The 17,830-nt window shown below is 36.7% G+C and overlaps 1 protein-coding gene across 2 annotated transcripts in view; it reads left to right on the top strand.

Annotated features, from left to right (window-relative positions):
* Nucleotides 1–17,830, top strand: part of AP3B1 (adaptor related protein complex 3 subunit beta 1) — a 357,386-nt gene that overhangs the window by 250,013 nt on the left and 89,543 nt on the right. The window lies entirely within an intron of this gene.

The following is a 17,830-nucleotide window of genomic DNA, read 5'->3' as shown; positions in this document are numbered from 1 at the left end:
GTAGAGATAGTGGTAGATGTGGAAGGTTTAAGGAGAGAAAAAAAAAGGGTTAAATTAAAGAGAAAGTCTGTGTGGAGAGAGATAGAGAGTCAATTAAGAAATAAAAGAATTGTTTTAGTGCAGTGAAGGCCAAGTTCTAATTAAATGAAGTGGACTTAACATTTTGGTTGTATGACTTCCTCTAATTCCATTCATGACATAAGTAGAAATAGAGGTAGATTGTTGTATTTTTTATATACACAGTCTGCTTTCTTGCTTCATGATGCTCTATCACCCATCTCTGTGTCTTGCACAGGCTGTTCCCCCAACCCTGGAATGCACTCTCTTTTCATCTCCATCTCCTAGAATCCCTGGTTTCCTCCAAATCTCAACTCAAGTTTCACCTTATATATGATATCTTTCTTGGTCCTTCCAGTTGCTGGTGCCTCTACCTCCCTGCTGCCCCCTGCAATTACTATATATTTAAACATAATACACATACATACACACAGTGCATGTATCTAAAATAAATATATGTATGTGTATATCTATTATATATGATATATAAATTTATATTTATTTATACACATATGCATGCACACATCATCTCATTTGATAGTGTGTCAACTCTTTGAGTACAGAGACTATTTATCTGTCTTTGCATCCCAAGCACATAGCATAATGTTTTGTACATAGTAAACCTTTAATAAATGTTTGTTTATTAATAATTTATGTATTTTACTTATAGAATATAATTTGAGTAACAAAGAAAAAATACATATCAATGATTCTGTATTCTTTTTGAAGGGTTTTGAATACTTTAATTCATTGTCAGAAATTTTTTATAACAATTAAACTGCTTTCCTTTGTAAAAAGGTCAGCAGAAAAATCATATGGCAAGAAGAGATTCACATTTATATCACTTTATCTGATATCTCCTGATATAATTATGTTATATTTTATTCTTAGTTAAAATTATGAACAGAACAGATGGTGAAGGTTATGTTTAAATTAATGTCTTTTAAAAAGCTTCCCTTTGCTAGAAATGGTACCCATCTTCATATTAGTCCTTTACTTATATAGTTAACTACAGTATAGAATTTCTAGGTATATGCAAAATATCTTAACCAAATAATAGTAATTCAAGTGCCATCCACTGAAGCTTTGAATCAGAGTTGTCAAACACAGCTGACACACATACTCAAGTGTTCCCCAAGCCATATTAAAATATAATTGGGAAATATTTAATAAAATGAATAAAAATAAAATAAGACATAGATTATATTACATTTAAAAACTAAGCCACGGTGGAGCCAAGATGGTAGAACAGAAGCAGTAACTTTTCTAAGCTCCTCCGTGAATCCAGTCACTAAACTTTAAAAAGTGAATCTGAACGGATTTTGGACTGTCAGAATCCACTGGGAGCCCAGGAAAGTGCCCATGTGGGTTTGGGCAGGGGAGCACAGAGCACATAGGGGCTTCAGCAGCTTGGGCTTGAGAGCAGACTACAGCAGAGAGAGAAGGAGCCCCAGCCAGCAGACTCGCCTACCCCAAGGGCAATTCGCAGCTGTCTCACCAGCGTTTTACCACAGATTGGGAGGATCCATTGGAGTTGGGTAAGAGAAAGCTCAGGGCCCCACAGCAGAGACAGCAGCTTCTCTTGGGGCTATTAGCTCCCAGCCTGGAAATTTAAAAATCACCTGCTTGATTTTCCAGGGGCCAGGATAGCAAAGTAAACTCTGGCTGCTCCAATTCCCCCTCCCTGACCAAGAAAACCCAGAGATAAATGTCCCACCCAGAATAAAATCCTGAATTAGGGAAAATAGCCTCAGGCTTAGGAGTCACTGAGAAAGGGTATAACTGAGGCAGGAAGGAATCTGAAGAGAAGAGGGGTGGGATCCCAACAAGCCCCACCTCACCTGACCAGCAAAAGCCTGCCTGAGGTGTAGCCCAGGGGCATAGAGGCAGAAATCTGAAGTGGCCAGACTACCCCTCCACCACAGATTACTCTGTGAGCCTCAGCTTAACTCAGGGGAAACACTGAGAGTCCTGGCCTTGTCCTCAGTCTAGACACCCAGAGGCTACAGCACACAAAGTCAACAACCAGGCACCTAGCTCCCAGCCTGAGAAATTAGGAAATAGAAAATTACAATGGGAAGGAAGGAAGCTGAGAAGGAGAAGGGGAAGGCAAGAAAATCAATTAGAACTTATTATATCAAGCAAGAACAACAAAATACAGAGGACAACATGGACTCTATACTCACACCTGAGACCACAGAAGGAAATATGAACTAGCCTCAAGCCCAAAAAGCATTCTTGGAGGAGCTCAAAAAAGATTTTAAAACTCAACTTAGAGAGGTAGAAGATATTTAAATCTACAGTGACCAAATTAGAAAGAAGTCTCACTGAAGAAAACAAATCCTTAAAAGGTAAAATTAGTGAACTAATTGGAGAAAATACCTCCCTAAAAAAGGACCTTCAAAAACTAACCGAAGAGAATAATTCACTAAAAATTAGAATCAGTCAAATTGAAGCTCAGGACTCTTATGATGCACCAAGAGTTGATCAAACAAAGCATGAGAATTGAAAAATTGGAAGGAAGTATAAAATATCTCACTGGAAAAACAACTGACCTAGAGGACAGATCCAGGAGAGATAACTTAAGAATTATTGGTCTACTGGAAAGCCATGATGAAAAAAGTAGCCTAGACAACATCCTCCAAGAGATTGTCAAAGAAATCTGTCCTGAAGTCCTAGTATCAGAAGATAAAATAGTTATCGAAAGAATTCACCAGTCTCCTCCTGAAAGAGATCCCAAATTGAAAACTCCAAGAAATGTAGTAGCCAAATTCCAGAATTACAAGATTAAGGAGAAAATGCTGCAAGCAGCCAAAAAGAAACAAATTAAATATAGTGGAATTACAGTCAGGATCACACAGGACCTAGCAGCTAATACATTAAAAGATCGGAGGGATTGGAATTTGATGTTTTGTAAGACAAAAGAGCTAGGACTGCAACCAAGAATAAACTACCCAGGAAAACTGAGCATAATCTTTCAGGCAAAGAGATATATATTTAATGAAATAAGGGACTTACAGACTTTCCTGATGAAAAAGCCAGAGCTCAATGGAAAATTTGATCTCCAATTACAAGACTCAAGAGAGACATAAAAAGGTAAACAAGGAAAACACACACTCACACATACATGCACACACGCACACTCATGCACACGTGCACATAACTTGGGATGCAATAAGAGCAAAATGTTTACATCCCTATATGAGAAGCTGATAACTGTCAATATTGGAATTTATATGATTATCATGACCTTTAAAAGGGTTATACATAGAGGGTGTGGATATAAATGAACTAATCTGATGAATAAAAAAAAAAAACCTTACAAAGGTGGTCAAAGGGACTGTAATGGGATAAAAGGAAAGGATGAGACAGAAAAAAGGTAAATTATGACATACGAAGAGGCATAAAAACACACTATAGATTCAAGATGGCTGAATAGAAGCAGGACCTCCCAGCTGCTCCGGCTTCCACCTTCCCCAATCCATGTAAAAAGGGGACTCTAAACAAACTCTGGAGCTGCAGAACCCACAAAATAACACAGAGAAGCTAACCTCCCTTAGAGGACAGCCCAGCAGGCCGGCAGGAATCGGCCAGCGCAGTGCTCTGGGAGCCAAGCCCAGCCCCATGCTGAGGCTTTAGCCCCAGGGCGGGCCTGACCAGCTGCCAGCCAGAGGGCCTCCAGATCAGCAGCAGCTGTGGCCGTTTCCAGATTTATCAACACAGACGCGAAGGACAAAGTGAGAGATCAGTGCAGTCTGGATTTTCAGACCCAGTAAGTGGGAGTGCGTGGCTTTTGCCCCCGGGATGAGATGCCGGCACAGCCAGCCAGTGCAGCGTAGCAACTTCAGCTCCTAACCTGCAGAGTGTAGGGGGACCAAGCACCAGTCTGAGGGGTAATCACTCTTGCTTTAACCTGCTTGGATCTGGATTGCAATCTAGGGTGGAGGTCCTGGGGTGTGCAACCAGCTTGCCAGAGCATATGGGGACCTCAGAGAGGGCACCCATCTAATACCTCAGGCAGCTGAGAAAACCCCAGCGTTTGGGATGAAAGCTCCTCTGTCTGGTGGCAGAGTCCTACTGTGGCAAAAAGCCCAGGGGTCAAGTGATTGAGGGGTGGCATGACCAGGCAAAGGAAACAAAGCAGACAGAAGATTCCAACATTAGACTCCTATTTTGGGGACAACAAGTAGCAAAGCAAGGAACAGGAGGAAGACAGTGAAGTCAGAACTCCTGCACCAAAAGCTTCAAAGGAAAATATGAGCTGGTTACAGGCCATAGAGGACCTTAAGAAGCAGATAAGAGAAGTGGAGGAAAAATTGGGAAGAGAAATGAGAACGATGCAAGAAAATTATTACCGTGTTTCTCTGATAATAAGACCTATCCCGAAAATAAGCCCTCCTATTACTGTGTAAGATTCCTCTAAAATAAGCCCTCCCCCTAAAATAAGCCCTATTGAGATTGCTACTGTAGTGAAAGTGATCCCCTGCGCTACACGCTACATTATGGTACCCTCTGTATGCACCCTTCCCCCCCCCCCGGTGAAACGCACGCCGCGCTCCGAGCTGCATCCAATCAGAGCTGCAGCAGTGAGCGCGTCATCCTGGTCTTCCCCAGTGATTTGCTTATTGAATAAAGGTACATTTTTTGGTTCACATTTACCTGTTTATTAAAATTGCTGTCAATGTTAATTAAAATAAGCCCTCCCCTGAAAATAAGCCCTCTGGTGTTTTTGTGTCCAAAAAAAATAATAAGACAGTGTCTTATTATCGGGGAAACACGGTAAATGAGAGTCAACAGCCTGAGTGAGGAAAATAACACCTTAAAAAATAGACTAACTCAAATGGCAAAAGAGGCTCAAAAAGGCAATGAGGAGAAGAATGCCCTAAAAAGTCGAATTTGTCAGATGGAAAAACAATCTCAAAAGCTCACTGAGGAGAATCATTCCTTCAGAATTAAATTAGAAGAAATGGAAGCTAGTGACTTTATGAGAAATCAAGATGCTGTTAAACAGATCCAAACAAATGAAAGAATAGAAGGCAATGTGAAATATCTCATGGGAAAAACCACTGACCTGGAAAATAGATCCAGGAGAGATAATTTAAAAATTATTGGACTACCTGAAATCCATGATCAAAGCAAGAACCTAGAAATCCTCCAGGAAGTTCTCAGGGAAAACTACCCTGATGTTTTAGAACCAGAGGGCAAAATAGATGTTGAAAGAATCCACCGATCACCTCCTGAAAAAGATCCCCAAAAGAAAATTCCTAGGAATATTATAGCCAGGTTCCAGAATTCCCAGATTAAGGAGAGAATATTGCAAGCAGCCAGGAAGAAACAATTTGAATATTGTGGAAATGCAATCAGTATAACCCAGGATCTGGCAGCTTCTACACTGAGGTATCAAAGCGCCTGGATATGATATTCCAGAGGTCAAAGGAGCTGGAATTAAAACCAAGAGTCACCTACCCAGCAAAACTGAGTACCATGTTTCAGGGGGAAATATGGTCATTCAGTAGGATAGAGGACTTTCAAGTATTCTTGCTGAAAAAAACCAGAGTGGAATAGAAAATTTGACATTCAGATACGAGAAGCAAGAGAAGCATGAGAATGTAAACAGGGAAAAGAAATCATAAGGAACTTATCCAAGTTGAACTATTAACATTCCTACATGGAAAAACAATAATTGTAACTTATGAAAGTTTTCTCAGTAGTTGAGGGGAATAGAAATATATATACATATGTCTATATATGAGGGTATATGGGCATATGAATACATAAGTGAATGTGTGTATATGTGTTTACAAGTATATGTAGAGAGAGGGCACAGGACCAATTTAACAGGAAGGGATGATACCTAAAAGGTGAAATTAAGAGGTGAGAGAGGAATATAATGAGAGGAGACGGGGAGAGACACAATGGGGTAAACTATCTCATATAGAAGAGGCAAGGGAAAATGGTACAATGGAGGGGAAGAATAGGAAGGCAAAAGGGAATGGGTCAACCTTATTCCCATTGAATTTGGCTTGAGGAGGGAATGAAATACACACTAAATAGGGTATGTCACCTTCCAGGAGAGTAGGGGGGGAAGGGGATGAGAAAGGGGGGATGATGGAAGGGAGGGCAGGCTAGGCTGGGGGAGGGATCTTGGAAGCACCCACTTTTGAAAAGGGACGGGATCAAAGTAGAGAACAGAACAAGTGGGAGGTGGGATAAGAGGGAGGGAAATATAGTCAGTCTTTTACAATATATCTACTATGTTATTGTTTTGCATTAGCCACACATGTACAACCTATACTGAACTGCTTATCTTCCCAGTAACGGTGGGTGACAAGGGAGGAAGGGAATGAATCTGGAATTCAAAGTTTTAAAATGAAATACATATATATATATATATGTATGTATATATATACACTATTATTAATACTATTTTACATGTAATTGGGAGATAAGATATACAGGCACTGGGGCGTGGCAATCCACTGAAAAAGTTGAAAGGGGTATGGGAGACAATATGGGAGAGAGCAGATTAGAGGAGGGGATATCCTGTGGGACTGCTATTCTGGGGTGGTGAGGAGGGGAAAAACGGGGAGAAAATTTGTAACTCAAAATGTGGCAGAAATTAATGATGTAAATCCGAAGTTAATAAAACATTTGGAAAAAAAACACACTATAGTAGAGGGGAAAGAAAGAGGGAGAGGAACATCATGTGAACATTATTCTCACTGGTTCTAGTTCAAAGAGGGATCAACATAATCAGTTAAGTTTAAGATTCCAACATGAAAAGACATGAAAACTTATTAAATGGAAGGAGGGAAAGGAGCACTGTATGAAATTTGCTCATTGGTTTGGGGTAAAAGGGGGAATAACATACTCTGATAAGTATAAAAATCTGTTGTGTCCTATAGGCAGTAAGAGGGTAAGGGAGGGACAAAAAGGGGGAGAATTAGAAGGGAGGGAAATAGTAGTAAGGGGAGAGGGTAGGTAAAGAAGGGGGTTCACAGGAACAGAACACTGAGGGAGGTGGTGGTCAAAATGAAAACCCTTAAGGAGGGGAAGGGAGAAGGAAGAAATAAAAACATAAGCAGGGCAGGGAATAGGTTGTAGGGAAAGAGACAGATAGTCATCATTACTGTGAATGTGAATGGGATGATCTCATAAAACAGAGGCAGATAGCAGAATGGATTAGAATCCATACTCCTACAATATGCTGTCTACAAGAAACACATTTGAAACAAAAGGGATACCTACAGGGTAAAGGTAAAATGCTGGAGTAGAATATATCATGCCTCAGCTAAAGTAAAAAAAGCAGGGGTAGCAATCCTTAGCTAAAGCAAAAGCAAAAATAGATCTAATTAAAAGAGATAAGGAAGGAAACTATATCCTGCTAAAAGGCACCAAGAATGAACCAATATCACTTAACATATATGCACCAAGTGATAATAGCGTACAAATTCCTAGAGGAGAAGTTAAGGGAATTAGAAGAAGAAATAGATACCAAACTATAACTAGTGAGGGACCTTAACCTCCCCTTTTCTGAACTTGATAAATCTAACCTCAAAATAAACAAGAAATAAGTTAAGTAGGTGAATAGTATTTTAGAGAGGCTAGATATAATAGATCTCTGGAGAAAACTGAATGGGGATAAAAAGGAATATACTTTCTTCTCAGCAGTTCATGGCACATACTCAGAAATCGACCATGTACTAGGGTATAAAAACCTCAGAATTCAGTGCAGAAAGACAGAAATATTAAATGCATCCTTCTCAGATCATGATGCAATAAAAATCATATGCTATAATGGGCCATGGAAAGATACACTAAAAACTAATTGGAAATCAAACAATTTAATCCTAAAGAATGGGTCAAACAAGAAATTATAGAAACAATCAGTAACTTCATTCAAGAGAATGACAATAATGAGACAACATACCAAAATTTGTGGGATGCATTAAAGGCAGTTCTTAGGGGAAGTTTTATATCCCTGAGTGCATACATGAATAAATTATAGAAAGGGAGGTCAACGAATTGGGCATGCAATTGAAAAAGCTAGAAAAAGAACAAATTGAAAATCCACAATTAAATACTAAATTAGAAATACTGAAAACCAATGAAGAGGTTAATAAAATTGAAATTAAGAAAACTATTGAATTAATAAATAAAGCTAAGAGCTGGTTTTATGAAAAAACCAATAAAATTGATATACCCTTAGTCAATATGATTAAAAAAAAGAAAAAAGAAAACCAAATTATGACTATCAAAAATGAAAAGGTTGACTCTATCTTCAATGAAGAGGAAATCAAAACAATAATTAGGCATTATTTTTCCAAATTTTATGCACATAAGTTTGACAATCTTTTTTTTTTTAAGCAATCAGGGTTAAGTAACTTGCGCAAGATTACACCGCCAGGTGTTTCTGGGTGGGTGCTAAGTGTCTGAGCCCGGATTCGATCCCCCAGGTCATTCCGACACTGGAGCTGGTGCTCTTACTTGCTGTGCTACCTGGCCTCCCCATGACTTTCATGCATTCTTGATGAAAAATCCAGAGTTGAATAGAAAATTCGACATTCAGATACAAGAAGCAAGAGAAGCATGAGAAGGTAACAGTGAAAAGAAACCATAAGGAATTTATCAAAGTGGAATTGTTAACATTTCTACATGGAAAAACGATAATTGTAACTTATGAAACTTTTCTCAGTAGTTGAAGGGAATATAAATATATATATATATATATATGTCTATATATGAGGGTATATGGGCATATGAATACATATGTGAATGTGTGTATATATGTTTACAGGTAGACATAGATAGAGGGCACAGGACCAATTTAATAGGAAGGGATGATACTTCAAAGGTGAAATTAAGAGTTGACAGAGGAATATAATGAGAGGAGATAGGGACAGACCAAATGGGGTAAACTATATCATATAAAAGAGGCAAGGGAAAATGGTTACAATGGAGGGGAAGAATAGGAAGGCAAAAGGGAATGGGCCAACCTTATTCTCGTTGAATTTGGCTTGGAGAGGGAATGAAATACACACTAAATAGGGTAACTCACCCTACCAGAGAGTAGGGGGGGAAGGGGATAAGAGGGGGGATGATGGAATGAGAGACAGGCTGGAGGGGGGGGAAGTTGGAAGCACCCACTTTTGTAAAGGGGCGGGATCAAAGTAGAGAATAGAACTAGTGGAAGATGGGATTGGAGGGAGGGAAATATAGTCAGTCTTTTATAATATATCAACTATTTTAATGTTTTGCATTAGCCGCACATGTACAACCTATACTGAACTGCTTATCTTTCCAGTAAGGGCAGGTGAAAAGGGAGGAAAGGAACGAATCTGGAATTCAAAGTTTTAAAATCAAAAGTTTAAATTTATATATATATATATATATATACACATACGTACATATATACATATATTCTATTAATAATACCATTTTCCATGTAATTGGGAAATAAGATATACAGGCACTGGGGCATAGAGATCCACCATGTCCTATTAGAAAAGTCAAAGGGCGTATGAGAGAAGATATGAGAGAGAGCAGATTGGAGGAGGGGATATGCTGTGGGACTGCTATTTTGGGGCGATGGGTAGGGGAAAAATGGGGATAAAATGTGTAACTCAAAATCTGGTGGAAATGAATGATGTAAATCAGAAGTTAATAAAGCATTAAAAAAAAAGATATCAAAGGAATCAAATTAATTAAAGAAGAGACCGAGCCATCACTCTTTGCAGATTATATGATGATATACTTTGAGAATCCTAGAGAATCAAGTAAAAAACCACTTGAGACAATAAATAAATTTGGCAAAGTTGCAGGATGTATAACCCACATAAATCCTCGACATTCCTGTATATTTCTAATGAAATTCAGCCACAAGAGACAGAAAGAGAAATCCCATTTAAAGTTACTGGAGACATTATAAAATATCTGGGTATCTACCTGCCAAAACAAACCATGGTCTTATATGATCACAACTACAAATCACTTTTCACACAAATAAAGTCAGATCTAACTAATTGGAAAAAATATCAATTGCTCTTGGCTAGGTAGAGCTAATATAATAAAAATGACAATGCTACCTAAATTAAATTATTTATTTAGTGCCATACCAATCAATTTACCAAAAAACTACTTCATAAAGGTAGAAAAAATAGTAACAAAATTCATTTGGAGGAAGAAATGGTCCCAAATATCAAGGGAATTAATGAAAAGAAATGCTAGGGAAGGTGGACTTGCTATACCAGATTTTAATCTGTATTATAAAGCAGCAGTCATCAGAACTACTTGGTACTGGCTGAGGAATAGAGTAGTGGATCAATGGAATAGATTGGGCACACGAGATTCAGCAGTCAACGACTATAGTAATCTATTGTTTGATAAACCCAGAGACCCTAGTTTTTGAGATAAGAGCTCACTGTTTGAAAAAAACTGTTGGGAAAACTGGAATATAGTGGCAGAAACTGGGCATGGACCATTATCTAACACCATATACTAAAATCAAATCTAAATGGGTGCATGATCTAGGTATAAAGGTTGATACTGTAAGCAATCTTGGAAATCAAGAAGTAGTTTACCTGTCAGATCTGTGGAGAGGGGAAGACTTTATGACCAAACAAGAATTAGAGAGCGTTATAAAATGCAAAATGGATAATTTGGATTACATTAAATTGAAAATTTTCTGTACAAACAAAGCCAGTGTAACCAAGATTAAGAGGGAAGTGGGAAATTGGGAAAGAATCTTTACAACCTATGTCTCTGATAAAGGACTCATTTCTAAAATATACAGAGAATTGAGTCAAGTCTATAAGAATCCAAGTCATTCCCCAGTTGATAAATGGTCAAAGGATATGAACAGGAAGTTTTCAGAGGGAGAAATTAAAGATATCTATAAGCATATAAAAAAATGCTCTGAATCACTATTGATTAGAGAAATGTAAATCAAAACAACTCAGGGTAGGTAGCACATCTCACCAGTCAGATTGGCTGAGATGACAAAACAGGAAAATGACAAATGCTGGAGAGGATATGGGTAAATTGGAACACTAATGCATTGCTGGTGGGGTTGTGAAGTGATCCAACCTTATTGGAGAGCAATCTGGAATTATGCCCAAAGGGCTATAAATAATTTCATACCCTTTGGCCTAGCAATACCACTTCTAGGGTTGTATCCTAAAGAGATCATAGAAGTGAGAGGAAGACCCATATGTATAAAAATATTTATAGCAGCTTTTTTTGTGGTGGCAATGTATTAGAAATTAAGGGGTTGCCCATCAATTGGGGAATGGCTGAACAAGTTGTGGTATATGAATGTAATGGAATTCTGTTGTGCTACAAGAGACGAGGAGCAGATAGACTTCATATTTACCTGGAGAGGCTTATATGAACTGATGCTGAGTGAGAAGAGTAGAGCCAAGAACCATTTGTACACAATTACAGACACAACATATGTGTGACGACCAACTTTGATAGACTGGACTCTTCTCAGCAGTGCAGTGTTATAAGTCAATCTCAAAAGACTCGTGATGGAGAGAGATGTCTACATCCAGAAAGAACTAGAAAGAACTGAGTTTGAGTCCAGATTGAAGCAAACTACTGGATCTTTTTCTTTTTCTTGTTTGGTTTTGATTCCTTTTTACAATTTTTCATTCTTTTTCATACAATTCACCTTTATAACCTGATTACTATCTAATGTGAAAGTGTTTGCAGATCCTATACTTGATTGTATGCCGTTATGGGGGAGGGAGATAAAATTTGAAACTCAGGGAATTGTGGAATTGAATCTTGTAAACTCCAAGTAAATAAACAAATGAATAAAGACTGAAAAAAAATTAAAAATAAATAAAGTAAGCCAGAATACAGCCTACAGACATCTTTATATATGATTTAATGGCCCTCATTTCTATTTGAGTTGACATCACTGCTTTAGATAACAACAATAAGATAATACATTTCTTATGAAAAAAATTTTCATTCCTTAGCTTGCATGTTTTCTCAGTGTCCTGAATAGGGGATTTTCATATGAATCCTGTGTTATGGGTTTCATTTTCTATAGAGCAAAAACCATCCATGTGAAATAACTTCCTGCATTTATCTAGTTATAAAATGTATCTCACATCCAGACCTTTTAAAAACTTGTCTTATTACATAGGATCCTGAAAATAACTGAATTTACTGTAGTTTGGTTAAGATTTAACAATAATCGGGGCAGCCAGGTGATGCCGTGAGTAAGAGCACCAGCCCCAGTGTTGGGATGACCTGGGGATCGAATCCGGACTCAGATACTTAGCACCACACCCAGAAATAACTGGCTGTGTAACCTTGAGCAAGTTACTTAACCCCAATTGTTTTATAAAATAAAACAAAAAAAGAGATTTAAGAATAATCTCTCTTGTGATCATCAGAACAATTTAGTGGCATCTGAATGCATGGCATTGTTATAGGTGTGGTTGTCTGCTGCCATCATCATCACAGACTGATGAGACCTTTTAGATACATGTCATTATGCTATAACCCAATGGAAGATGCATGCACAGAAATTAGTCCTATACTTGTGCTCCTTCCTCTATAAAATTTTAAGACAAAGGTCTTAGATGGCTAAGCTTAACATGTCATAAAGAGCTAACATGTTGAAAATTATCATAGATTAAAGCAGATTAGTTCTGTGAAATGTTGTACCAAATAGATCATATACAGAAGGATTAGGAAAATTTCCCAGGGAGATGTATTTTGGTTATGTTTGAGGAACAGGTATTTTTTTTTTTGGTTAATACTTTGACAGTATCATAAAATTTGTGAATTTTGAAGACTAGATTTTTATGTAACTATCTTAAGACATTCTGTATGTTGAATACATAGTAGTTGAGTTTTTACTGAATTTTAACAAATGGAAATTGTTTTGGAGTTCACAGTGCATTCTGGTTTAAAATTTAATATTAATTTTATCAGCTGTACATACTTTGCATGGAGGCATGAGATTCAATAGGTTGCCTTGACAACTCTAATTGAAAATATTTCATGCAAATATTTGCCCTATGAAGTCTCCAAATATCTTGCCTTACAACACTAGAAATTAGCATTGAACTGTGTCCTGGATTTCAGAGTTGACTGTTGGTTACTGAACTTTGCATAATATTTATTCCGTTTTGTAATTTTAAGATTAAAAACTTTTATGATATCTTCTTCATGTGAAGTACATTGGCATATTGTCTTGTCATATGTATGTATCCTCTTTGCCACTTTTATTAGAATGAAAATGAGTGTTGAGAATAGGCAACAGTCTTTACAGGTATAATACACATTTTTGTGTGTGCTCCTATTCAAAACTTAATCGCTACTTGAGAGATCTGTTTTCCCACCACTTTCAGTAGCTTGAGATGCCTTAAGTAGAGGGTTTCATCTTAAAACTTTGTATTCCATTTAAAAATTTGGATCTTTGGAAGTGTTCAAAGGTGTAACCAAATACCATACAAGTAAAATACAGATTTGAGGAAAATACATTGATAGTCAGATATTTTTGTGCTAAGATTTTAGGAGCAGTTCCCAGTGTCCTTACACAAGTTTAATGCAGTCGCTCAGCTGTTAAAAACCTAATCCCATATTTTTTAAAAAAATACACAAACAAATTGTCTTATCTTTCTGCCTGATCTCTTTTCAAGTGCTAACACAATGGAAACAGTGGGTGATCTGTCAATGCGTTTGGTTTGTCAATGATGGTTTTATATAAACATTGGTGGGGTAAGAAATAAAATTCGCACAGTAAAATATGATTTCATCTGCCTTTTCTCTGCAGCTCCATGGCTCATGCTGCGGTGTGAAATTCTCATTTTACACACTTTGCAGGCGGAGCACATGAATTATGCATTGAGCAAGAGAAATCTCCTGCTTCAACTCCTATATGCATTTACCCAGGTTCTGTCTCTATTACCAAGATGAATTGCAAATGGAGGAATGTTGGATGGAATATGGCTCTTAACTTCTTTGTTTAGAATTCAGATTTTTCTTTTCATAGTAGATGCTTTAAATAAGAAAATGTTTTGATTTAAAAATTTTTTTAGATAAACAGTGAAATATAGTGTAAAAAGAAAATGCCAGGTACATCACAAGCTTTTTATAGCTTTGATTTGGAATGCAAGGCTTTTTCAATTCAGCAGAAATGACCATTATCTGTTGCTAATGTTGTATTTCAGTCACTGTTATTTGCTCTTCCCAGAAAGTCAATGAATTTCTGTCCTTTTGAGAGCTTTTTTCTTTGTTTCTTAAGTTCTAATAGCTTATGCCGATTTCATCTGTGTCTTTGATATGATGTGATATGTATTTATTAGATATTGTTATATATTCTTAGCTGTAATAGGAAATAAAATGTAGACTTAGTACAGGCTTTACCTTGACCCTGATTTGGTCACTTGCTAATTTTTCAGGTGATAATAATGCACTGTTGTGGCTTATAAGAAACTACACCCATTTTGCTCAGTGTAACATTTTGAAATACCACATGGTGCTAAAAGCTTCTTTTTTGCTGTATGTTTTTGCACAGTAGTGACACCCTAGATGAGATGGGAGTGTCATCCTGAGCCTGTGTTTTCAGTAACATACAACTTTTTGACTCTCAGACTTGCAACCAAAATTTCATTAGCTTATTCTGAACATTAAAGCATTTTTTCACTTGAGACACAAAAGAAGCTTAAAATTTTTAAGGAAGAAAAAGGACTGTTCATTTAGTTGATATTGAGTTGTCAACATAGGAAAAATATTTGGGTGAAATATGCCTTAGAGGCATTCAACTTTTACAATTTTAGGAAAAATTGTTGGGAATTTCTGATATTAGAAGTGGCATGTAGGTAGCAAAGTATGAAGAGTAAATATCTTTATTATCTTTGTTTCTTGAATTATATGGTAATGACCCCCTCACATCCCAAGTAACTCATATAGATTTCTAAACATACATTCTTAAAAGAGGTAAAAAAGGGAATGGCAAGAGCATACAGAGGGAAAAAAATTGATGTAGTAATTAAGTAAACCTTGAAGTTATTTGAAACTTCTACATAATAAATATAAGTGTAAAAATACTAAATTAATTTGACTTATTTATTATTCGCATAACAGATAGAGTATCTTGGCCCTTCTGTTTCTCTCTATGTTTTGCCTTCATGTTCTCATCTTTAAAAAGAAGGGGTTGGTACTGGGGTGGGAAACTGTGGCCTTGAGGCCACATGTGGCCCTCTAGGTCCTCAAAGTGCAGCCCTTTGATGGAATCCAGGTTTCATAGAACAAGAAGTTTGGATTTGGTCAAATGGCAGCCCTTGAGGACCTAGAGGACCACATGTGACCTTGAGGCCACAGGTTCCCCACCCCTGGTGGTAGATGGTATTCAAGTTCTCTTTCAGCTCTAATTTATTTTCCTTTGATTAAGTTTGTTGTCTTTGAATGGAGATATTTTATTTTTTGTGGAACTTTTCCCCTTGGTAAATACTTTTAAAACATTCCTATACTTGTAACTTAGGATGACTTAACTTAAAGGAATATAATTCTCAAGGACGAAGTAGCTTTGGCCCTGGGGAATCCTTCTAAATTCCTGTTTGGTTACTCAGCACTTAGTTTGTGCTTGTTTACTAAAGTTTCTTAAGTCTTTTTCAATTCTGTTTTTGGTCTTTACCAATAAATTATGAACTCTAGAATAAATACTGTTTCATATCACCCTCAAACGGCTGAGTCCTCCATTTTCTCTGTGCCTAGATTTGAAAAATGTACTTGTCTAAAATGTAAACCCCATACATATTCCCCATTGAAATTAAAGCAATAAGAGAGGTAGCTGGAGTCTCTTCTCCAAACCTCAAGGGCAGCATAGGGGAAATTACAACTTATTAGTATAGGACCACTTTTAAATGAGTCAGTACTTTGATCCTGAACTGGATGGTAATTACTTTTAACATACTTCAGTAATTGATTGATTTATAGTTTCTAAAGAAAAACTTAGGTTATAAATAAATAAGTAAAAAATGTTCTATAATTGAAACAGTTCATGTGCTTATTAATAAGTCATTCTTACCATGTCCCCAATAAGTGAAACAAGAGACTTAAAGTCTCAGAAATGTGTTATTAACCTAGCATAGCTATACCCAAATTTATCCCCAGTAGAAGAGTCACTAAGTTTAAACTGTCTGGGTCTCACTGCCCTCCTCAGGAGCCTGCAAGGGGACATAGACTAATTATTTGAAGAGTTCTTCTGATTCTAAAGCCTTCTGGGCTTATAGGATCAGGCCAAGATTATAATTTCTAGATTAAGAATGAGGGAATATGTGTTTAAAACCTTAGTAATTATAGATTAAAAGTGTAAAGGTAGACATTCTGTTTTTATTTGTAACCAAAGCTACTATGTCCTTTGGGACATGTCTAACTTGGCTACCATGTTTCCCCGATAATAAGACCTATCCCTAAAATAAGCCCTCCCCCGAAAATAAGCCCTATTGAGATTGCTACTGTAGTGAAGGTGATCCCCTGCGCTACACGCTACATTACACGCAGCGCTCCGAGCTGCATCCAATCAGAGCTGCAGCAGTGAGCGCGTCATCCTGTTCTTTATTGAATTCATTATTGAATAAAGGTACATTTTTTTGTTCACATTTACCTGTTTATTAAAATTGCTGTCAATGTTCATTAAAATAAGCCCTCCCCTGAAAATAAGCCCTCTGGTGTTTTTCTGTCCAAAAAAATAATACGACAGTGTCTTATTATCGGGGAAACACAGTACTAGAAAAATGTGACTACAGGCTTTGCTTCTCTAACATTTAAGGGCTACTCAGAAGGAAATATTCTAAAAGTAAGATACCATTATATAATTAGGCATAATTATTTATTGACTTTCAAAAGACTAGGGATAGTTTAAAGGAAAATGGTAAGAGAAGACACAAAGCTAAGTAGCACACGTGTGTGTGTGTGTGTGTGTGTGTGTGTGTGTGTGGTTGAGTCACTTTGGTTTTTCTATACACATAGTAGTTTGGAGGTATAGGTAAGTAGAGGTCTGTTACAGCTTATGCAGCGAAGATATCATATAATGAGAAGATTTGAGGGCATTGGTTTTAGTTTGGTAAAGGAACTTTAGTTTTTCTTTAAAAAGCAAACCCTTTTTTAAACCCGGTTTTCCTGGAATTGAATTTGAGATTCCTGGAATTTAATATCATTCCTATGAGAACTCTAGTTTTGTTGCTGCTAAGAAAGAAGAGCAGAGTTTTTGAATTTTAAAATGAATTTGAGTAAAATAGCTATAATTTTAAAATCTCTTTTGTAAATTCTTTGTGTGCAATTCTTTTTTTTTTAATTAGATTACTTCTGTCATGTAAAGTTTATTTTCTCTGAAAAGAAAAAAAGAGTATATATTATTCTCAAGTCTTTTACTTTAGACAGTTCTTAACTTTATCAAAATCCCTAAAATGTGTGAGAATGTGGGGCAGATGAGGAACAGAAGATCCCCAAACCAGTTAACCAGTATGAGGTCTGTGGTCTGTTTTAGAAATAAACACATAAAGTATCATTTTCACATATTAAAAAATTGTAACTTGTTTGCAAATTTTGATCAGTACTTAATTTTACTTATTATTTTTACCATGTCCCAAAGAATTTAGTTATTTTTATGTTAGCAAAATATTTTGTCCAATTTTAAAATTATTCTGGTTTTAACATTTAAGTTTTCTACTGAATATCCATCTTATAAGCAACCATATTTTTTTTAACATTAGCTAGAGTTTTTTTTGTAGGGGTACTATCTAGTCAT

This window comes from Petaurus breviceps, unplaced genomic scaffold (genome assembly GCF_028583685.1).
Source record: "Petaurus breviceps papuanus isolate PSGF00001 unplaced genomic scaffold, PetGlider_PUasm1.0 229, whole genome shotgun sequence".
NCBI lineage: Eukaryota > Metazoa > Chordata > Mammalia > Diprotodontia > Petauridae > Petaurus > Petaurus breviceps.
Note: the sequence above shows the minus strand (reverse complement) of the source record. Positions and strands in the feature narration are given on the sequence as shown.